This window comes from Patagioenas fasciata, chromosome 13, assembly GCF_037038585.1.
Source record: "Patagioenas fasciata isolate bPatFas1 chromosome 13, bPatFas1.hap1, whole genome shotgun sequence".
Classification (NCBI taxonomy): Eukaryota; Metazoa; Chordata; class Aves; order Columbiformes; family Columbidae; genus Patagioenas; species Patagioenas fasciata.
Genome location: NC_092532.1, coordinates 24,113,227 through 24,137,206, shown reverse-complemented (window position 1 = coordinate 24,137,206; position 23,980 = coordinate 24,113,227). Strand labels below are relative to the sequence as shown.

Genomic DNA, 23,980 nt, shown 5'->3' with positions numbered 1-23,980 from the left:
TCAGCTCTAATGTGGCCTACAGCCAATCATTTTTCATAACCTGTGTGAATTAACTAGTTAACACACAAATACGTACTAACAGTCGGCCTGCCAAAAGCATTTCAAAGATCTATTCAGCCTCGGAATAGGGAAAACTCTCCCACACCTGGTATAGATGAAGTTTGCTTTGTGAACAGTTTTGTCAGCTGAAGACAATAACACCCCGGTTACCTGCCAGAGCGTCTACAGCAGCAAGTGCAGCCTTCCAGAGTCTCCTGCCAGAAAAGGCAGGCACACGCCATCTGATTTCCCTCAAAGTCATCTGCTTCAGTTTAAATGGCCAACAACGACGTTTTATGACATTTGGGACGGTTTTACCTGCTGCTCAGAACTGCTCCAGATGACAAGAGCAAAAACCAGGGTTATGAATGATACCATAATCAATAGTCTCAGCAGCACTGCTAAGAGAACGCTGGACTCGAGTTCAAGGAACTGCTAAAATCACAGTAAACTGATAGATTGCTCTGCCACTTCTCATCCCAGTGGGCATGGTAAGATTACTGCCAAATGGGCTGAGGGTATTCAAACCTCTGTATGTTCTGTTTCGTTGCATGGTATTACTACGGGAAATTAAACAAACAAACATTGATATAGAGATAATACCTAAGTTTAAAATTTTAATGGTTTGGATAGTTATCAGGCAACAGGCTCACATGACCACCTGCAAATCTGAATTGAATTCCAAATTTAAACTCCGTTCAGAAAAATCTGCCGTTTGACACTTGCCTTTACAAGCAAAACTTCTGAGCACACCTTTTAAAGTTAAATAGCACAACTAAGCTGGTTTGCTGGCTTGCCACTGCCAGAAGAGGGATGGCCTTCTGGTTTCCCCACTCTGCCCTTTCCCAGCTTCACGTATCCCGTCTCTTTGCACCTGCTGTGGTTTGGCCCAGCTGGAGTCTGACCACATGCAACTTGGTAAATCATGGGTAAAGCACCTTTTAGTCAGCAGGCTGACTTTGTTCTGCACCGTCTGCTACTGCCAGAGCCTACACAGACAGGGACATCCAGTCAGGAGCGAGAGTAAAGAGTCTCCCCCTTTCAGCCAGCTGTAAGACCGGCCCAAGCCGTGATGCAACATCCCTTTCATCACATACTGCAAAAAGCTGATTCTGTGTTTGTAGCCACGAGTTTAAAACTTGTTTTGGCAAGTAAATTTTTCAGGTAATTTTCAAAAGCCTTGATTCCCTAACTAGCCTTGAGCTAAATTAAGTTACAGTTTCACAACCTATTTCTTTTGGGGGTTGGTTTGGGCTGGAAATTCTGTTTTAACTACAAGCTGCTTCAGTGAGTACTGCTGCCAAGAAGAATGATCGTGGTATTATGCACTGATAGGGTCCTTCAAGCAAATATAATGTTAGTAGGAGAGGTGACATAAGAACAGCATCCTTAAGGTGTCATAAATAACACGTTATGGCACGCATCCTAATCAGTTTAGTACAGACCATATTGATCTAAAGACGTAACAGTTATTGACTTCAGATGCATGTACAGAAGGAGACAAAGCAACAAAGTGAGATTAAACAGTAAGCAGCCAAACTCTTCATTAGTTAATGGGTCACACACTCACTGACTGCTTAGCAGTATTTTAAAATAACCACAGCAACTATTTCAGCCTCCGGATCTTTCAAATGACTTTTGGAACGTCATAGTTTCAAATCTTTTCAGAGGGATAGCTAAAGCACAGATGTAACAGCTGAAGAAAAATAACAGCACAGCACTATCCTTCAATACTTTATACCATCGATGTGTGAGACAGAAACTGATCTTGGACAAGAATGTGTTTATTTCCCAGAATATCTCAGAAACCCGATGGTATGAAAGACAGATATTTTCAACACATCAGATGCACAACTATATGTGTTCTGAGTGATCCTTTTAGTTAGTTCTGAACCCACATCTACAGCAGTATGCACAGACACATGAACAGTTGCTTCCTTTAAGTATAACTTTAGTTTGTTATAAAGTGACCCAGGTTTACAAGAGGGTCTCCAATCTGATGGCTGAAATAGAAATTTAGAAACACCCTGCCCTATTTGTTAGTCAGCTTTGCTCATGAATAAATACCATGCAGCCAGCTGTTTTCCCCCCCATCCCACCTCTTAATAACAAAAGCAGCCTCAGGCCATCGAGCCTTCCCCACCACCCAGTAATCTCCAGGAAGCAGCTTCTTTCTCAATGATTGCTTAACGAATGCAACATTTAACACCCCAGATGAATCAGCACTGACCTACTAGTAAACTCTTGGCTTGACTGTCCCTTCAGCTCCACAACACTAAATCTGCTGATGGAAGTGTCAAGACTCAGGCCACCTCCATTTTGGGAGGTCATTCTGGAGCCCATGTTTGGCTCTGATACTTTCTTACCTCTTCTTCCTGTGAATCTGCCTCTAGATTCTGCTAAATGCAATTAATTTATATGATGTAGTTCATTCTGGTAATCAGAACTCATGACATCCACATATAGTTTTTGTTCATTCTCGCTTGAAAGGTCTTAGATCATGTTTTTGAAGTTTAGGGATCCGGGGTTTAGTACAGAACCTACAGTGATTCCCTGTATGACCTTACTAAACATCAAAATAAAGTATTGTGTTGGTAGAGCTACTGGAGAGACAGCAGTTCCAGCAAACACAAACCAATCCCTCTTTCTCATCCGAGTTTAACAAGAAACTCCAGCAGATGATGGAAACAGAAGACAGAAGGATGAATGGATTTGTTAGGAACCCTTTCCTCAACAACATGCATCTATATTTCTTTTTACATACAGATATGTATTTAAAATATATAAGCATATATACACATACCTTTTTCCTTAAGCAGTTATTCAGAAGGATGCCCGAAGATGAAATCCCTCGATGTTTTTGATGAGTTCTAACTTGCCCTTCTGCATACATGTTTCTGTGTTCACCTCAGTTTCACCGAGCAGAATGGCCTGTAACAGAAATAGCATCAATCAGCAAGATCTTGGTTTCAACTGTTTATGCTTATAACCAGCAAATAAAATTACTCAGAAATCAGAAAAGGAAGTCTTCAGTTTTGTTTTTTTTTTTTCCTTTCACTTCTGTTTCTCTAGCTCCTCACTATCCCAGCCAGGAGGAATGCGCTGCCTTTCAGGCAGCTGCTCCAGTAACGTTTTTCTGCAGTACACACGCACTCGCCCTCCTGCAGGGGCGCGGCTGCGGGCCGCGTTTATTGAGCAGCCTCTAGCGGCGCAGCGCGGGAGCTGCCCGGTTACCGCCTGGTGTCCCGCAGCTGCAGCCGATCCCGCCGGACCCGCACGGTGCCGGCCTGTGAACCAGGGTGAGGAAAGGCAGTAGAAAGATAATCAGCTACTAACACTGGCCTCTGTGCCATAGAAGTTGATCTGATCCTGAAACACCTACATCCTGGCAATGGCTTACAGGAGATGCATAAGAAACAAATCAAAGGAAGAAGAAATAGCCACAGGGTGTTTGATTTGTCCCAAATGCAGCATGTGAAGGGAACTAAAAGAAAAGACATTTTAAGTGATATTTTATCTTAGATCTTGTATCTTTACAAGTATCTTTACTTGTATCTTTTTTCCCATACTAAACTGATGCAAGATTTCCAATATACTTCATATACTAATGTAAAAGTCTTCTAGGAATTCCTATTCCATTTGCAACTTCAACAGTCTACAATTTGTGAACCTACAACACTCTACCAAATATAGCAATTGCTCCCAGGAAAAGTAGATCACTGTCAAGTCTTTGTAGCTGTTCTTTTACTTCAGTCAGGAGAGCAAACTAACAGAGACGGCCGAGTCACAAGAGTAGCCAGGCTACCTTTTGAAATCTCTGGGAGACGGCAAGGGATGAGGCTTAGGGCACGCCCTGAAGATCAAAATCGAGCTTGTTGCTAGGACTTACAAACCCCAGCTGCTTACCTTCTAATTGCACACTATTAGGAGTTAATTTGTGATACTTTGTCAGAATTAGTGAAACAGTATCTGACCCATGTAAGGTGGGCAACAGTGCTGGAGAACATCTTGTGGAGAATGAAATTGTCAGGGCAGTAACTGGCACCTCAGCTATCCACACCAAGAGCAGGTAGTAAAATCCCCCACAAAGGCCAGCAGGGCCCCTTCTCCTCCAGCAGCCTGGGCAGAGCGATTCCCGGCCCTGCTGCAGGACACTGAGCACTCTGGGTCCCCGGGCAGGGGAGGTGCAGCCATCACACAGAAGCCCCTTCAGCAGGCACTGCTGCACTGAGAACAGCTCTATGGCTCTGCTGCACCGAGAACGGCTCTATAGCTCTGCTCCATCGAGATCGGCTCTGCCGCACTGAGAACAGCTCTATGGCTCTGCCGCACCAAGAACACCTCTATGGCTCTGCTGCACCGAGAACGCCTCTATGGCCCTGCTGCACCGAGAACAGCTCTGCCGCATCAAGAATGGCTCTATGGCTCTGCCGCACTGAGAACGGTTCTATGGCTCTGCTGCACCGAGAACGCCTCTATGGCTCTGCTGCACCGAGAACGCCTCTATGGCCCTGCTGCACCGAGAACGGCTCTGCCGCACCAAGAATGGCTCTATGGCCCTGCTGCACCGAGAACGGCTCTGCCGCACCAAGAATGGCTCTATGGCTCTGCTGCACCGAGAACGGCTCTATGGCTCTGCTGCACCGAGAACGGCTCTGCTGCACCAAGAACAAGCTTAGGATGCTGACGAAAATCCTGTTCCTAGGTGTGTACCTCGTTTCTGCTGCACAGAGGTTCAGCTGCCTATGGAGCAGCCCTGACCCAGTGTGGTTTCAGAACACCTTGCTGCAAACTGCAGTCTAGGGGGTGATCTGAGAGTAGCTTTGCAGTTCTGCCTAACAAAGCCAAGCCTGATGTGCATCCTGCCTCTATGTTTTTTGCAGAGGTTCAGCAGAGTTGCTTGTGAAGCAGCTGCAATTTACAGCAGCTGTGAAGCTTGTGAAGCAGTAGCTGCAATTTACAGTCCAAGACACTGCAGATAAATATCACAGATTTTGGTGTTCTTTAACATGGCAGGCTGTAAAGCACAGAAAAACATGTCAAAAAATATGCAAAAATTCAGCAACTGCTGTGTGAATGGCTGCAGCATCCCTGGAGAGCAGCAGGGTGGAGAGTACGGGTGCGAACAACCGCAGTCCCGCCAAGCCAAGGGCCCTGCTCCCGAATCCGAGCTGTCAGGCGTCCTCTGAGTAGAGCCGGTAGCAGATACACAGGTCTAGAGATCTCCCAAGCCAGCTCGAGCTAGACTAGACGAGATCATTAAGCTAAGTCCTGAGGTAAAGCTAAGAACAGAAATAAGTAATTTTCTTCTCATTTTAGGCCTATATGCACTAGTTCACATGTAAAAAATAGTGATCATGACAGTGGAAAAGGAAAGCTGTATTTCAAGTATTTACTTAATAACTCCTCTGGTGACCTGAAACTTCAAACTCTCAAAATCTCTGACCATTTTGTTCAATCTGGTTAGGATTCTGACAAAAGAGTTTTCAGTTGATTCTCTTAATTTTCATCCTAAATGGACACAAAGGGAAGAGCCAGCTTCGCTGCTCACCTGGCACCGTGACTGCTGAAGCGAGCTCTTCCCAGCAGCAGGGACTGCTGCAGCAGGCGTGTTTTCACTGACAACCCAAACCCGAGCTCTTCCCAGCAGCAGGGACTGCTGCAGCAGGCGTGTTTTCACTGACAGCCCAAACCCGAGCTCTTCCCAGCAGCAGGGACTGCTGCAGCAGGCGTGTTTTCACTGACAGCCCAAACCCGAGCTCTTCCCAGCAGCAGGGACTGCTGCAGCAGGCGTGTTTTCACTGACAGCCCAAACCCGAGCTCTTCCCAGCAGCAGTGACTGCTGCAGCAGGCGTGTTTTCACTGACAGCCCAAACCCGAGCTCTTCCCAGCAGCAGGGACTGCTGCAGCAGGCGTGTTTTCACTGACAGCCCAAACCCGAGCTCTTCCCAGCAGCAGGGACTGCTGCATCAGGCGTGTTTTCACTGACAGCCCAAACCCGAGCTCTTCCCAGCAGCAGGGACTGCTGCAGCAGGCGTGTTTTCACTGACAGCCCAAACCCGAGCTCTTCCCAGCAGCAGGGACTGCTGCAGCAGGCGTGTTTTCACTCACAGCCCAAACCCGAGCTCTTCCCAGCAGCAGTGACTGCTGCAGCAGGCGTGTTTTCACTGACAGCCCAAACCCGAGCTCTTCCCAGCAGCAGGGACTGCTGCAGCAGGCGTGTTTTCACTGACAGCCCAAACCCGAGCTCTTCCCAGCAGCAGGGACTGCTGCAGCAGGCGTGTTTTCACTGACAACCCAAACCCGAGCTCTTCCCAGCAGCAGTGACTGCTGCAGCAGGCGTGTTTTCACTGACAACCCAAACCCGAGCTCTTCCCAGCAGCAGGGACTGCTGCAGCAGGCGTGTTTTCACTGACAGCCCAAACCCGAGCTCTTCCCAGCAGCAGGGACTGCTGCAGCAGGCGTGTTTTCACTGACAACCCAAACCCGAGCTCTTCCCAGCAGCAGGGACTGCTGCAGCAGGCGTGTTTTCACTGACAACCCAAACCCGAGCTCTTCCCAGCAGCAGGGACTGCTGCAGCAGGCGTGTTTTCACTCACAGCCCAAACCCGAGCTCTTCCCAGCAGCAGGGACTGCTGCAGCAGGCGTGTTTTCACTGACAGCCCAAACCCGAGCTCTTCCCAGCAGCAGGGACTGCTGCAGCAGGCGTGTTTTCACTGACAACCCAAACCCGAGCTCTTCCCAGCAGCAGGGACTGCTGCAGCAGGCGTGTTTTCACTGACAGCCCAAACCCGAGCTCTTCCCAGCAGCAGGGACTGCTGCAGCAGGCGTGTTTTCACTGACAGCCCAAACCCGAGCTCTTCCCAGCAGCAGGGACTGCTGCAGCAGGCGTGTTTTCACTGACAGCCCAAACCCGAGCTCTTCCCAGCAGCAGTGACTGCTGCAGCAGGCGTGTTTTCACTCACAGCCCAAACCCGAGCTCTTCCCAGCAGCAGTGACTGCTGCAGCAGGCGTGTTTTCACTGACAGCCCAAACCCGAGCTCTTCCCAGCAGCAGGGACTGCTGCAGCAGGCGTTTCCACTCACAGCCCAAACCCGAGCTCTTCCCAGCAGCAGGGACTGCTGCAGCAGGCGTGTTTTCACTGACAACCCAAACCCGAGCTCTTCCCAGCAGCAGGGACTGCTGCAGCAGGCGTGTTTTCACTGACAGCCCAAACCCGAGCTCTTCCCAGCAGCAGGGACTGCTGCAGCAGGCGTGTTTTCACTCACAGCCCAAACCCGAGCTCTTCCCAGCAGCAGGGACTGCTGCAGCAGGCGTGTTTTCACTGACAGCCCAAACCCGAGCTCTTCCCAGCAGCAGGGACTGCTGCAGCAGGCGTGTTTTCACTCACAGCCCAAACCCGAGCTCTTCCCAGCAGCAGGGACTGCTGCAGCAGGCGTGTTTTCACTGACAGCCCAAACCCGAGCTCTTCCCAGCAGCAGGGACTGCTGCAGCAGGCGTGTTTTCACTGACAACCCAAACCCGAGCTCTTCCCAGCAGCAGGGACTGCTGCAGCAGGCGTGTTTTCACTGACAGCCCAAACCCGAGCTCTTCCCAGCAGCAGGGACTGCTGCAGCAGGCGTGTTTTCACTGACAGCCCAAACCCGAGCTCTTCCCAGCAGCAGGGACTGCTGCAGCAGGCGTGTTTTCACTCACAGCCCAAACCCGAGCTCTTCCCAGCAGCAGTGACTGCTGCAGCAGGCGTGTTTTCACTGACAGCCCAAACCCGAGCTCTTCCCAGCAGCAGGGACTGCTGCAGCAGGCGTTTCCACTCACAGCCCAAACCCGAGCTCTTCCCAGCAGCAGGGACTGCTGCAGCAGGCGTGTTTTCACTGACAACCCAAACCCGAGCTCTTCCCAGCAGCAGGGACTGCTGCAGCAGGCGTGTTTTCACTGACAGCCCAAACCCGAGCTCTTCCCAGCAGCAGGGACTGCTGCAGCAGGCGTGTTTTCACTCACAGCCCAAACCCGAGCTCTTCCCAGCAGCAGGGACTGCTGCAGCAGGCGTGTTTTCACTCACAGCCCAAACCCGAGCTCTTCCCAGCAGCAGGGACTGCTGCAGCAGGCGTGTTTTCACTGACAACCCAAACCCGAGCTCTTCCCAGCAGCAGTGACTGCTGCAGCAGGCGTTTCCACTCACAGCCCAAATCCGCGGCCCTGCCCCAGGGCAGCATAGCTACCGCACCTGTCAGCATGCAGGTATGTCTGGCATGTTCAGTCACATGCACTGGAAAGCTTGTGGTCCTACTAGCAAAAAGATGAAGGTTTCATATTGCTTTGAGTTACACTTTCAAGAGATCAAAACAGTGAATCAAAGAAATACTCTAAAACTGGGAAAACAAATTTGCAAGATTTTACTTTTCTAGATAAGATACAAGGAACTCCTAAAAAAAAATATATATATATATGTATTTTTAGAGCTTCTGAAAGCCCCGTGCAGCCTCAGGCTGTTAACTCCCTCACAGCCAAAACACAGAATTTCATAATGCTCTTAAACAATCTCACATAAATCCAGAACCACTTGATTGTTTAAAAAGTACTATTTGTACTAAGTTAAAGAACATTCCTGTTATCATTGCTTTGTTCTTCTTATTTCTTGATATCCCAGCTGGTAGGCTGGGGTATTTCACAAGGCAGGAATTGCTAGGAAAGTCTGTCGCACAAGATTTGGAAACAGAATGATTAAACAGATTAAATATTTGGACTCTCATGAAATTATGGGATGTGAATGGGACCGTGGGACAGAAAACTGTTCACTACTCTTCTCTAGGAATGGCGTTAGCAAGGTTTTGCAGGCTTCTAAGCTGGGCAACGCAAGAGTTCACCCAGCAGAACCGTGTGGTTTGCAACAGCAAAAAAATGAGCTTCTGTCCCTTTCTTTAAATTTTTATTTAGCAATGTTAAATTTCCATTTTAAAATGTCTATTTCTTATTTGCCATTTGCGGCCAGTAAAACCGCATGTCATTTGCATTCTTCTCTCTTTCCTCCCTGAGGGCGTGGGGTAAGACAATGTGTATTCACTATCAAAAGAACACAACGTAACTCGGCTTTATCATATATATTTTTGATCCTACCCTGGAGACCTAAATAAGAAAGTTATTTTAAAGGGCATAAAATTACATTCTGAAAGGTTGAATCTGTACATGGAGGAAATAAAACACAATCTGGAATAGTCTGGGCTAGATTTTGCTTCTACATTCTTTAAGCTCCATTTCTCTGCTGATGCTGAAAATCAAAAGGCCAGTCCGGACATATTTTTTTTCAGCTAAACCACTTAGAGATAAGTGATATCTATAAAGAAAATTTACCAACACAAACCAAATTGTAATCCACCGCCTATTTTAAGACTGACCAACAAATTTCCAGTTAGAGAGATTTTCTCCTTAGCAATGATTTGTTCTTACACCTCCTGCCTTTCAAACTGGTGAACTGCGATTTGTGACGATGAGTAAGCACTTGCTTAAACTTGCGAATGGAGTAGATACTGTTTTGACGGTTACTGGAAAGAAATAACCTGTAGGAATAAACCTAAATGTGTAATGTCTACTCACAGTTATACCGAGAAAACAAGCAGACTGGATCTGTAAGGAAACTGGGCAAGTAGTGACCTGGCTCTGCTTCTTTTACCATCATTACTTGACTGATCATCTTGGTGACCACTGACCAGTTGCATTCCTGACTGACCACTCTTAAAATATTTGCTGCTCTCTAGCGGCTTCCACAGAAACAAGAAAGCACACTTCTGCACTGAAAAACCTGGAAACAAAACGGTACTTTTGAAATGCTTGTAGGGGACTGTCACGATATTCCATTCCAGAACGCTACCAAAACTGACCAGAACACGTGCAAAACCAATTTATACACTTGTCATATACATGTTTTCAATTAAACCTTTCACAAATGCAGTTAGAATCAGTCAGAGGTTTGCTAGCATCTTTCTTTCTTTGCCCCCAGCTCGTGCCTGCATTCACAGGTCTCAGCTCTCGAGATGCCAGTTTTACTTTTTGTTTATTTATTTATGCCAAACCCTGCCTTTCACACCATCTCTTCAACTTAGAAAACCCTGCTCGAATTAATCAGTATTCAACTTCAAATCCACCCTCGGGCCATGTTTTCACTTTGACTCCTACAGGAAAGGGCCAGTTCCGGGTGGGGAGGAGGACTGCAGGGGCAATGTTGATACCGCAAACGCTGTTTGCTTCCGGCCTCAGCAAGCCTATGAATGACATACATTGCTGTGCACTGTATAGGAACATCAGACAGAAAGCTGGCCATTGCTGCATGTGACATTGTGTTTGTATTAAGTAAGATCTGGGTGCCAGGAGCAAAGTTGCCAAATTTACATTTATACTCCTGGTAGTGCTGTGCATAGTTTGGTTTTTTTTGTTAGATCCATACTGATTTTAACTAAATTTAGAACCAAAGTTGCTCTTTCTTTAAAGGTGTTACTGAGATTTAGTAAATTTTACTTTTATCTGCCTTACTTTGGGAAAGGAGTTGAAGGACCAATGCCAGCCTTCAATCCTCACTCTGTATCCCGAGGGAAAAGTTCAGTCATCTGTAAAACAGGAAAGGAAATGCAATAGACCAAACTCTGTCAGATCAACTAAGCGTCCCCATAATAAACTAATCTGATTCTATATTCTACTGTACAAGAAAGCCCATCACCAATCCCTGAATTTTACAAGCAGAAACTCAGTTTATCTCTGAACTCTGTTTTCTGTGCATGCACATACATCCACACCCTGGGAGAGGGCTGCTCCTTAGCCTGTGAATGTCCGCCATTTCTGCACACAAATCAAAACTCTTCTGAATGTTAATAGATCAAAACAATCCTTACAATACTACGTTAATGGTTAACAATGGAAGCATTACCTATGTACATTGGCCCAGAAGAGAAGGTAACTCTTTATGGCTTGCTACGTGACTAATACCTAGATAAATAGCTCATGAGGAGATCCTTCGGAATTCCTGTCTTAGTATGCCAGGAATGTACAGGGTCAATAGACATGAAAGCTTCCATAACTTTTCCAAAAGCACTTATGGCCTACTCAGCAACAGGTTAAGAGACACAGTTTACAGATAACAAACTTTATCATTGCAGCAGCAGCTCACAGTGTTAAAGGATGATTCACAGTCACAAAGCAGATTCATTTTGCAGTTGGAATATCCAATTTGTGCGTGATGTCATGCATTTACGAAGATAAAAGACAAGAAAATAGACATACAAAATACCAAGCAGAATGAATCATCTCTGTGTCGTAGTATAACCTCTGTTTTCAAATACTATGTCAATCTGCTTTCACTTGCAAGTCCGAGTTGTGAGAGAAGGAAAATGTACAGGGTAGTTTTCAAGACACAGGCTTGGCAGGACTTACATTAATGCTTCACAGGTACAATAGCTCAAATGGATCTTTTTTATCCATCTTCCAATATTTCATATTGTGAGCCTCCTTCTTTTAGCACCGGTGTGACCCAGGTGCCACAAAACCTCTGACAGGGCAGACTGACCAAATGAAGATGTGGCTAAGGAACACGGGAGAGAGGAAACAAGAGTATGGATGTAGGAGAAGAAAAAAGTTTAAAAATCATTATGTATATATCAGGAAAGATATACAAAGAGAACATGTTGATACCAAAACCAAGTACAGCAATACTATCAGCAGAGTAGCATGAGGTACACGAGAAAGAACCTAATGGGAAAAGAGCTGCCATAGAATCAGAAAGTCTGGGTTCTGTTTCCAGATCACCTACTGTGGCTCTAAAAAACCCTGAATGGGTTACTATATTTTCTTTCTGTAATATCAGAAAGAATGCTTACCTGATAGGCGACACAGGGATATGAAAAACTGCAAGTAGTCTTCAGACCTATTAAGTTTCATGCACGGAAAGTGAGATTTACACCACAGCTTCCAAACACATTCTCATCCATCCAGCCAGCCCTCTGCACACCTGCTGAGCAGCGCTGCACCTTCCCTCTCCTCCCCTGGGCTCCCTGGGGACACCCCTCGGTCACCGGCCCAGCCCCAGCACTTCCCACCACAGCAGCGCTGAGGCACCTGTGCTGCGTCACCCACGGCACCAGGGCGTGCGGCTCTTCCCTTGCGCGGCTCTCTTCTTCAGGGAGCTACCGCCGTCAGGTGCGACAGAACTGGAGGAATCCGAGTCCCTGGCTTGATGGAAGCATTTTCTGAACCAAACAGTCGGCTAGATCCGTAACACAAGGAAAAAGCCAAATCTCTGACTCACCCTATTTGTCAGGGGTTAAACAAATAAGTGAACAAGTCTGGCTTGTTGCAAAGTGTTGTCTCTTACTTCTCCTGAGGCTTTTTCCCTACGTGCTAGTGACATCTTGCTCTGTGACAATCTCCTGAAGTTTTTTGCTGGAGAATCAAGACTGAAATAGAAAAAAAAACACAAACCAAACAACGGAAAAAAAAAACCCAAATTCAACGTTATACAGAAAGTAAGCAACTGCAGAAAGAACTATGTTCTCAAATAGACAGCAGCATGCAGAGCAGAAAATTCAAATGGATGTAGCCAAAGCAACTGCAGAGGAACACAAACACTAAGCCATTATATAGCTAGAAGAGGAGTAATAATGAGAACAAAAGATACGTTGTTAATACAAATGATGCAGTAGGAAGAATTATAAACAAAGTCCCACACTGAAAGAAACATCGAAATACGTATTGAGTGAAAAACAAAACACAACCCAGGGGAAACAGGAAAAGTAATCTCACATTTTTATATAGTTGGCAGAGGAATAAGATCTTCCTCTAAATTACTTCAGGAGCTACTTACTTCTTTCTGGGGGTTAAGTAGGGAGTCCAGAGGGTGACAGGAGGCCAAGCCAAATCAACAGTTCTGGAGGGCAACCAGTCCTGTCCCTGCTTTCCAGCTCCTTTTTCTCTTCTCCCACATCTTCCTTGTGTTGCCTCTGGAGTTTATCCGACTGCTCTCGAGGTCAGGCAAGCAAACTCACTAACCTAGCAGAAATGTACACCCTTGGAAGGTGGACATGGATCATTTTTTGCTGCTTTATCAGGCTGAACAACCTGCAGCCAGATACGTTCCAGAGGTGGCTCAAGGTGAGCAGTGGGATCACGCAGCCAAGAGCAGAGAGGGTGACAGGAGAAGGGTGGAGGGAAGAGAGAAGTTCTTTTTTGGTAGCATCAAGCTTTTAATTTAATTTAAGACATCTCCTGAAGTCATAGGAAGCCAGTTTTGTAACTTAACTGCCTTAGTTAAATACCTTAAGTTAGATGGTGAGAACCGTGCCGCTGCCATCACTTATGCATACAGAAGAGGAGCTATTAGTATTCTTAAGCACTTTTCAAAAGCGTATCTCCAGATTCTGATGTCTTTTCTATTAATGTTAACCAAATCATGGCCCAAAAGTTCGAGTAAAGTAAAATTAGCAATGTCCTCAACTTCCAAACTCTCCTATTTTGCTCCACAGCACTGCTTTTAGATTACAGTACCTGAAGTATTGTATTCTTTCAAGAGGAAGCTACCATTAGATTTGCACGCTTCTGGTTTTTATTGCAAATCTCATTACGCCTGTTGGGTTTTATTTTTAATCTCAAACCCTTCCATTATGCAAATAGATCAGAATCTGCATTTTCAAATTTTTATTTCTCAGGGGTGTTCACCATTTTCATGTTTATAGAGACCTTGATTTTACATTAAAAATTTCCCGCTTCTTATCTATACTTTGATATATCTTAGTCAGGAAGGCTTTGTATGGTATTCAGACTAAATGTAACCAATCTACTACTCAGTTTTTCCTATTTCTACTATCCGGGCTGCTTGCACCCATTAAATGAAATCTGAGCCTAGGTGAAACAAGGATCCTACCGCCGGTAGGTACAGATGTACAAACAAGCTGCTACAGGGCATGCTGGGGTGTGACATGCAGCACATCGCACGCTCTGCAGAAGCTGTCTGCAACCCGTTCTTGATCTAGTTTACTATGTGCTATTACTACACAAGAGTGGACTTTCTGATACTTTGCTAGCCAACAAGAGCTTCTGTACGATATATACATCCTCAGGCTGGGTGACCATGGTGGGCCCTTTCTTTCTTCATATAAAAAATTATTTCCTTGTGGCAGTTACAACTTTTGAATACCTTCAGAGAATGGATGCGCCTCGTTTTTCAAACACATAGGCACGTGGGAATAGACCACACGTGAAGAAACTGTTGTGGGTATCAGAAATCACGTTGGGCAGAGTACATACATATTAGGAACATTCTTCCAAAAGACAAAAAAAATCCCTGGAATTAGCTTCCTGCTCAGGAAGTTTTTTATACTCTGGTTCCTCTGAAAAGCTAAATGTTCAGCACATACTTTTAAGCCTGGGAGTGGTCATATTAAAGTCAATGGGATTAACTAATGCACACAACAGTTATGCAGGAACAAACTCATTACACAATTAGGGATCTTCCTTGCTTTTATAACATATGTGTTTGACTTTTAACTTCAGTAAAAAGACTTTGTTTATCCTGTGGAAAAACATGACGCATTATATATGTAATCTCTCCCTGTATACAACATCCAGATGTGTGCACACAAACAAACTTATTGAACGGGATTGTTCCTGGCGTTAATTGAGCAAAAGGTAAAACGACAATTTCCTAGCTCATTAAATCTTTTCTAACTATGCATCATCTTCTCCATATTCTAATGAATATGTGGGTATTGTGGGTTATAAAAGAAGTGAAGGCCAGAGGCGATGAGACCGGCGTGTGCCTGGCACTGGAAGCTGGTGAGCAGCTGTGAGCCACCGGCAGCACGGCCCAGTTCAACCTCCCGGCCACGGGGTGAAACACGAGAGCTGCGAGGGCACGGACAACACCCCAGCAAAACTGCCTTCCTATGGGGTTGCTTGTCTAATCGCAATGACCTCTGAGACATGTTGAGATCAAATGCCTGAAGAGCAGGTGTTCGGTCTGAAGACTGTTGGTTGTTAATTTCTGAAAAATCGTTATTCCAGATAAAAATTACTGTTTGAGATTGCTTTGTGACTATATGTTCCTTGCTTTTGTTTCAAACTTCTTTAGAGGCTTTTGCAATCCAAAGCTAAAATTTTTGCTTTAATTAAGATGTGGGAAGCTTTGTAAAATAAATTATTTCTGTAATTAATATATAATTCATATACTTAACTCTGTTCATTCTAACTATACCCTGAAAAAACGTTAATTCTTAAAGTTTAATGTATTGTTTTAATGTAACTTTCTCTGTTATTAATTCTTCCTTGTTCTCAATCCAGGAAGGCACTTGCAAAACCCTACAAAGTTTAATTCCATACCAGTTTAAGACGTTTATCTTCCTGAACAATCCATTCTAGAAAATGTCAGCAAAGTCTTTTAATAATAAAATTTTGGAAGTGTTTTGCCTACCTGTGCAGTATGTTGACAATTTTGTTAGATCTATACTTAACCATGGTAACATATTGTTACACTTCTCTAACTCTTAACCTGAGATGCGTTGTGTGCCCATGGGTACCTCCCGTCTGTGAACTGGGAGCAATAACGCGCAGACCAACATCACGAGTAGCACAGAGCGGGCTCCCTGCACGCAGCTCACCAGGGCAGCATCTGCAACCCCTGCTTATCTTCCGCTTCCAGTTTGAAGCAGGATGGAATTTCTACAGATATGTTTTATATTAAATACCAAACCGGTCTCTTTGTCCACAATCATCAAACAGCTAAAGCTTCTAGGAATGTGAATTCCTAGAAAAAACATAAAGAGAAATCTTCTTCTGAGACACGTGTAATGGCGGGGCACTAAAAGGAGTGCCCTCCTGACCCCAGCTCGTACCCTGAGGCGGCAGATAGAGTTACTTCTGATCATTGCCTTAGCTGCTATAACTGGTCACAAAATCAAAGCATTTGACAATTTCTGCAACACTACTTATTTCCACGAACACCTGTAGCCCCGGCACCCACAGGCCAGTTATAAATGGGTTAGAGAAATAGTAATTTACTTTCATTGCGTTTCTTACTGTGACATCCCCCTATTTTCTTGTTTGAACGGAGTCTCCTCCATTCTGTTAACAACTGCAGAGAGAATTTTCCATTTCCCGAGCCTCTTTTTATACAGGTTGAAATCCTTCTTCCTTAAAGAAAAAATATCTTCATGCTGTATTGGTTTATTTGCTACCATGGAATCATTAATTACACATTCAGAGTCAGTGTTTAAACAACCGATTTTAGAGATAGATAATTAACTGTTCAAAGGAGTTAATGATGTTATAGAAAACAGATAAATCCTTAGGTTTTCCCGTGATTGGATTATTTAGTAATTACTATTCCTTTAATAGAGCTCTTTGAAGAATAGAATGAACTATAATATTAAGCAAAATATGGGAACTGGGTTAGCTTAAAAGCTTAATCTTTATCTTGCGATTCAGACAAAGCAAATTGGGTTTCCCCCTTTTTTTTTTCTTGTGATCCATTTTACAGAAGAATAATGATCTGAGGCATGTTTCCACATGACAGCTGCGGCTGTACCAGCCACCAGACACCACCACACTTCTGCTCAGCCAGGAATGATGGGGAGATGCTTGGCGTGTGAAAAGGGGAAGAAGCACAATGAAAAGGAAGTGGTTTGGGCCAAAGCAGCCAGGGTGAATATTAAGCCTATGTTGACACTTAGCCTGAAAATACGACACTTCACTTCCCAAGCTTATCAATGCCACACTCTGTGTGTTTAATTTTGCTTGTAAATGTAAAAAGTGAGAAGAGATTTGGTAAAGTGGGACATTTGGGTGTGCGAATCTATTCACCACTGTCCCACTATGCTACTCAGACATGTTGAAATTAGCTGTAAACGGCTACACTGCAATCCAGCCCTGTGCTGCAGAGCTGGGGTCTGCACAGGGAGGAGCCACATGGCAGCCCCTGGCCTGGGTGCCAGGCCCCAGCTCCTCCAGAAATGCTGTTTGCAAGTATTTAGGAAGTAATCCACTGCAACAGCAGCTGGAGCACAGAAAGGGTGTTATCTCCTCCAACGCAGACAGCAGTATGTGTGTAAGGGAAGCGTAAACCAGCCCCTGCTGCCAGGTCAGGTCAGCTCATGCTAAAGGCCTGCTCGCCTCCTGCAGCTCCAACTACTGCTAAAAAAGGTCGGAAAATGCTCTGTGTGTTCTTAAACAGTTTCATTCTCTTTCATACGGCTTAATACATGGATAGCACCAGTAATTTAGAACATTAAATGAATATCACTGTGAAACTACCCATGTGTCTAAAACAACTTATGTGTGTTAAATTACATAGCAATAACAAAAAATATATTTTCCAATTAATGCAATATGAATTCGATACTTGGGAAATCATCATGTTTTTAAACACATACCAAGCATTTTTTCTCCTTTGCTATTGTGCTCAGGATGCTAAATATTTAACTTTGTTCAATTGATGGCATTCATCTAAATGAAGTGGAAGATCATATCTCATGGCCATTTCAATAGTTATGTTGGCTGTTTAATCACCTGGTTAACTCCAGTCCAAGTTCAGTGATCCAAAGCAGGGGAAACCCTCAGCGCAGTCTGGGATAACATCTCTGGGGTCAGAACAGCGTACCCTTTCCTAGCTCCTTCTCTCACAGAACTTCCATATATTTCCAATGGTGAAAGGTTAAGACTTAATTTCCTGTATCTCAGAGGAAGCAAAATACCTCCTTGTTTCAAACACAGAAAGTGTGATAAGATTTGAAGACTCAGAAAAGAAAAAAGGTTAGATGTAGGAAAAAGACTCTGAAGATTTTATATTAAAACTCCTCTTTCAATATAATACTAAATTCACAAGGAATGTAAATATCACTAAAAGAGTAACAACCTTGAAATGTTAAAAAGCAAAAACAGCATAGTTTTCTATTTGACACTCTCCCACTTTATACAAAGTTACCCTGCAGCCCCTGCCTGGGCTGTGCTGCTGGAGTGTCTGCATTGAGTTCTGCCACTGCTGTGCTTGGCCACCTGCCTTGGTGACCCAGCCCTAGGGACTGACCTCCTGGCTGTCCGCCATGGCCCTGCTTGGTGGTCCCGGGGCTGTGTCTGACGCTGGTTGCTCCCAGTGGACCTGACCCTGACACACAGATTGTCCCCATCACTTGACCCTTGGATCAGCCCTGTGTGCACAACAACAGGAGCCCTGAGTGAACCCACAGAGCAAGAAAATCTTCAACCTACGTGTTACTTTAATCATCGCAAAGTGAGGTGTGTGATGTAAAGTGGCTGATTTTTAGTGTAATGTGCAATGGAAACCTTAGGGTAGAATGGATAGTTAAGGAAAGACAGAGGTAGAATCCTTCAGTTCATGATCTCTTCATCCTAGAAGTATTTATAAGAAGTTCTTCAGCAAAATCAATTTCTTCTGATTCTGATATTTTTAAAAGTAGGGTTAATCAATTAGTGTGATGCTAATTGATGTGACAAAAGTAAGAGGATTAAGCAAAGCCTTGTTCATGGACAGACTCTAGAAGCATTATATACAGAAACTGAACATTGCAATAGAGAAAAAGGGAAATTAGAATCAAATCTCTCTGATTCTCTTTTCTGCTTTACTCTTTATACTTCTCTCTTTTTTTTTTTTTCCTTTCTTAAAGACAAACCATTTGTGATTTTCTTATTGTGGATATTGTCAAGACTGCAAAAACTATTCCAAATTCTACCACAATGAAGTCAAGACTTTTTGAAACTTTTTTTGAGAGCACCCCAAAGCTACCAAGAGCCAAGAGGTCAATAGTATCACCTGGGATGAGGTGTGAGCTACTCCAGTTCAAGAGAAAGGGTGTAGTTCAACATGCTTATTGATGGTTTTATTGTAGAGGGAAAAAGAACACAGTTGTTTTCAGCATAGGCTTTTCACAAAGTGCCATGAGGTAACTGGATTCAGTTAAAAATTCTCAGCCTGCCTCATTTATGCAGTGTTTGAAATAATATGGACTTTGTTTCCTGGAGTGTAAAAGAACCAAGTCAGTCATCATGAAAAGAATAGACTTGGATACTTAATACACTGTTGTGTTTCTTCATGAACCTTTCTGTCTCAATGACATGAACTTTAAAATATGCTTCACAACCGGAACAATTAACAAAGTAGCTCACCAGTTGTTTCAGTGGTTTTTGAAAGTGTGTTAATTAGGCCTAACTTTTTAGATAGAAGAGCCACATGGTGGCAGAAGAGAACAAGGCATAGTAAAAGTTTGCTGTGCTAAATGCTTCCTTCAGTTTTAGCTACATAATGCTCCCTTTTACAGCACAGCTGGAGGTTTGAGGCTATGTTTTTGTATGTAATGGACACAAACACAGTTCATTAGTTATAGTATTTTTTTAAAATGTCCATGACTTCTAAGTTTCCGATACTACTCATCAAGTTCAATAGGGATTTACACAGTGGAAGTTAATATTACAGTAACTGTTGAAGTCATGTAGTACAGTTAAGATACAGAATCTGCAACACGTTTTTAGATTGTCTACATTACTGCTCCTTACCATTGTATGAGGTGTCAATGACTAAACGTGATCTTCACATAGCTGTCTTCCTATTTTCACTTGTATGGTGACACTACCAGGCTAACGACGGGTCATAAGTGGTGCTTCAAATTCATAATTCTCTGAAAAAGAAATACTATGCTCTTCATTTTTTCTGGAATGTAGTTTTTATGGCCTGGGTCAGCTGCCTCCGGTAGTCAGTCATCATGAACAAGTCTGCTACAGAAAAATGAAAAGCCAGATTTTTCACTTTAAGATCCAAGAGCAGTCCAAACTACTAATCCTCTGATTTAAGACCACCTGGACATACACTTTACTTCAGTGTGTTGTAATTATGCATGTCCATAACGTTTCTAGATGTCTCAGTACTGTTAGCACTGTTTTTCTAGCTAATAGCCAATGGAAATAGTGATGCACTTAGTTGTACACATTGTTAGTACGTACACACTTGCAGCCCAACTGTAGTGTTACCAATTACCTTTGCAATCAGACTGCAGTCCAGATAGCTGATTTCTATTAAACTATGAATAAGTGGATTTTGCAGTTGTAGCAGATGTACAATCTTCCTTATGTATGAGTTGTGATTGTTTAGGCTGTGCTGAAGACTTCACAGCATCATTTCCATTACTTAAATCACTGACTTCAGACAATCCATTAAAATAACATTGTCTGATTGGAACCTTTTATCCAACTTAAATGCATCTAGTTTAACATGTTGATTCCTTACTAAGAACCACCAGTACAACTCTTAAAATAATTGATTTAGGGGAAAAGAAGACTGGAAAGAATCAAATAGCGTACAATTCTATTATCTGCATGCCTACTTGTGCAAGAATTTGCTCAGTGCTGTAAACAGTGTTGTGGAGTTTCTGGAGTCCTAGTGGCATCCCCACAGCCCTGCTCACACCCAGCGCTCAGTGCTAACAGGAGCAGCATCAGCTGTTCACCCTCTCAGAGGACAGGCTTATGTCTCCCTAAACCATGTTTTACTGGATCTTCCCCTTTAACCTATTAACAAGCAGTGGAGATCTAGCTGAGGAGTCTTCTAATAAAGAAATCTTCTAGTGATTAACTGATCTGTCACAAGAGCGTTTAAAAAGATCTGAAACCGCCTTGCAACAAAACAGTTTTCACTTCCCTCTCTGCTGTCTCTGTACACTTAGCTTTCAGAGCTGAACTTCTCAATTTCATTCTAAGGCTATATTCTTTTTAATATTCTAAAGTGGCTTATTTCTTACATGCTTTTCCACTCCAGTCAAATGTAATTTTTTCCTAACTCTTCTCTTTTCCCTATACATGCAGAAAACAGAGTAATACAAGAGTTGTAGGATATAAAACCAGAGAAAAAAACCCACAATTGTTAATATTCATATTTTGATGTCAGTAGACAGACAACAAAAGGTGTAAGACTAATAGTTTTTCTTCATGCCTTTTTTTTTCTCCTTTTTTGTATATTGGCTGTGCATGAACTGAAGATACTCTGGGCTCCTCTTCAATCCCGTTAATAGAGCACCCATTCGCTTCGTGCGGCACGATCCCACTGCAGCCAGTGTGATAAATCCCTGATGTATTACCTATGGGATGTTCCCAGCAAGTTTCAGGCTGGGTAAGACTTTAATGTTAGAGACTAACGTTAGAAGATTATTTTCACAAACGTGAGAAATTTAAATCATTTGGTCACCTGCTAGCACTTGGTGTTCTAAGCAGCATTGCACTGGTTCCACGGAATGTTCCCTGTATTTCAGTGTCCTCTGAGGTGATTTGCCTCAGGTGACTGAAGCAGCCCTCTCTCAGCTCAGCTTTCTTCCTCGCTGTGTCACAAGACAAAGCTGGATGCTGAAACCACAGGGACAGACTTCAAAAACAAGGACAGATGAGTTAGGAAGTAAGAGAAATAAGAGGAACTCAAATGAAATTAAACTTCACTTTTCTCAGAAGGGTCCCAGTGTCTCAAGAGTTACTAGTAACTGCTCTCACCTCCAAGCCACTGCTCTGAACTAGTTTGAGCAATCAAGGGCAGTCCTTGCTTTCTAGCAGTCCTCCAATATAATCTATAAGACGGATATGTAATGTAGCCAACAAAGCAAGAAGCATCACTATCATAAGATGCAGCATTTTCAATCAAATCTGCGCTAGCTCTCGGGTTTGGCTGGGATTCAGCACTTCAGGAGATGAGAATATCCACCGTTCCCTGGCTGAAGGAGCCTATTGGGATCCCTGTAGTTTTGTGACAGAGCATGTTAGCACAGGTGAAGTGGTGAATCTTGGTTCATCAACAGACCTGTCAAAGGAAGAAGTCAATCATGTCCGTGGCTTATACTTCTACATTGGCTCTTATGGACCCAGTTACATCACAGTTGTGTTGCCAGAAATATTACACCAGTGGTTTTTTATCTGTGCATACAAAAGTTTGCAAGAATTAACTATTTGCTCTGCAGAAAGGTGAAATTAGTTAAGGTTGTTATTTTAGTATATTTTACCACTCCTCAAACAGCCTTCAAAAGAAACATAGTTCTTACAGATGACTGACTATGGGAGGTAGCTGACCCAGGCCATAACTACTGACACAAGGGGACAGATCCAGCTCTGATCATTGCATTATTTCCTAGAATGCATTTACTGGCCTGTGAATGTCAATAGCTCTCTTTCTAAGACTGCAGGATGCAGCCTGAGCAGCCAAGTTCACTTGTCTGTAAGTGACAGGAAAAAGAGAAAAAAAGTCTGACTTACTCATTTATATTAAAAAAAGACAAACATACTGCAGTAGGCAATACTGCACAGACTGTATCTGGCCACTGATCCCTTTTCAGTCTGTCCTGGGTTAGGCAGAGCTGAGCATAAGACACTTCACATACAGCTACTGCTTCCCAAGGCTTGTTGAATAGCAATTGGCACCAAAAAAACCTAATATATATATATCCAAAAGATCACTTCATGAGAGAGATGATATACACAGATGGCGGGGGGTTTAACCCAGTTCCTAATAAGACTGATATGGCTATGTACAGGGCACACACGGATAGGGAAGTTCTCACCAGGCAGCTTGTACTAAAGTTGGGCTGGGTCTCTACCCAAGCTGTAAGTTGTGAAATGCTTCACTCCTTGTGCCCTAGAACTCTGGTTCAGTTCAGTGCTCATGTGCTTATTATCTCTTCATCTGTTCCATGTTGTTGTTGAATAGTGAGTGACTCCTATTTCAAGAACACATTGGGAAATACAGCTTCACTTTTTTATGCAGTAGGTAACTAAAGTTGCTGCTTTTATTGTGAGATAATGCCACATTGCTATATGCAATAAACTAAGCGCAAATAAAGAGCCTTCAGTGGGGTGAAAGAAGAGTGTAGACAGGTGCAGTGAAGTCTAAGAGATTTCAGCTGCTGCTTATTTTTGCTGCAAAAAAAGGCCTTGCTAAAGTTTTATTTGCTTTAATTTCAGTGGAGTCCCGTTAGTGGAAAGCCCTCTATGGTGGAGAGTTTTCTCCTATTGAGAACTAAAATGACTTTTTCATAGCAAGCAGGAGTAACGAGTACATACGCGAAGTTTAGAGAAACATTCTTCCATTAACAGTTAAGGATTTTACTTCCCCATGTTTATTTCAGTTACAAGCTAAATTAATACAACTCAAATACCCTTGGTTGTTACATAATCAGATTTTGAAAAGCAAGTTCTAGTTAGTATTTCTAACTTCTTTGTAAAGATACGTGACCAGGACATTATGTTTCATAGTAATCAGGAGTAATTCTTAATCTTATTACAAACCATTGACTTAGAAATAAGAGTAAGCATACAAAATGTTAGGCACAAATGAAATTTAAAAAAATAATTTGAAAACAAGTGCTTGGTGCCACGCAGCTTTTTCAAGGTTATTTTGTACATATTCACAAACTAAAGTCCTTACAAGTGCTAAGTTTACTGGTTTCTTATGGCAAAGTCCATTCTATTCTACTAGAGAATTAAAAACAACGCTTTTACTTGCAAGGTGAAGTTCTTACGATACGAGACACCCTGTACTGCTACCATAGTTTGTTTTGCACATAAAAACGAGAATCGAGGATTCTCCTTCCCTCCTACCAGAGGCCGATCCAGTTCCCCCCAGAATTTAACAGGTATCTTGGAAGCTCAGCTGAATCAAACTTTTTGAGGATACTCATATGTTTATTTAATATCTCAATAGTTTAATTGCCACTGAACTATGCGATGTATTTGATATCAAATGTAGCATGATGTCAGTAAATGAGCTTGACTCTGTAAACAACTCTTGTTACTTTCAACCTAAATAAAGCAATGAATAAAAATAGGTTTCTATTTTCCATCTACCCAGAGAGTTTTATGGGTCATTAATATACTTTAAAACCATCCTTACCCATATCAAGAATTTAAATATGTCTTCTTAAAACTTGAG

At 43.3% G+C, this 23,980-nt stretch overlaps 1 protein-coding gene across 28 annotated transcripts in view; it reads right to left on the bottom strand.

Annotated features, from left to right (window-relative positions):
- Positions 1 to 23,980, bottom strand: part of ESRP2 (epithelial splicing regulatory protein 2) — a 97,574-nt gene that overhangs the window by 56,908 nt on the left and 16,686 nt on the right. For 14 of the 28 annotated variants that reach the window (XM_071814375.1, XM_071814369.1, XM_071814374.1 and 11 more), the window contains 5 exons: positions 21,260 to 21,433; positions 19,579 to 19,700; positions 12,884 to 13,068; positions 11,454 to 12,476; positions 2,843 to 2,970 (listed from right to left, as the gene is read on the bottom strand). The gene's annotated coding sequence lies outside the window, so the exon portion shown is untranslated. Of the gene's footprint in view, positions 1 to 913; positions 931 to 2,842; positions 2,971 to 11,453; positions 12,477 to 12,883; positions 13,069 to 19,578; positions 19,701 to 21,259; positions 21,434 to 23,980 lie in introns of those variants that run through there. The other 14 variants (XM_071814366.1, XM_071814377.1, XM_071814376.1 and 11 more) reach the window with 10 other exon arrangements.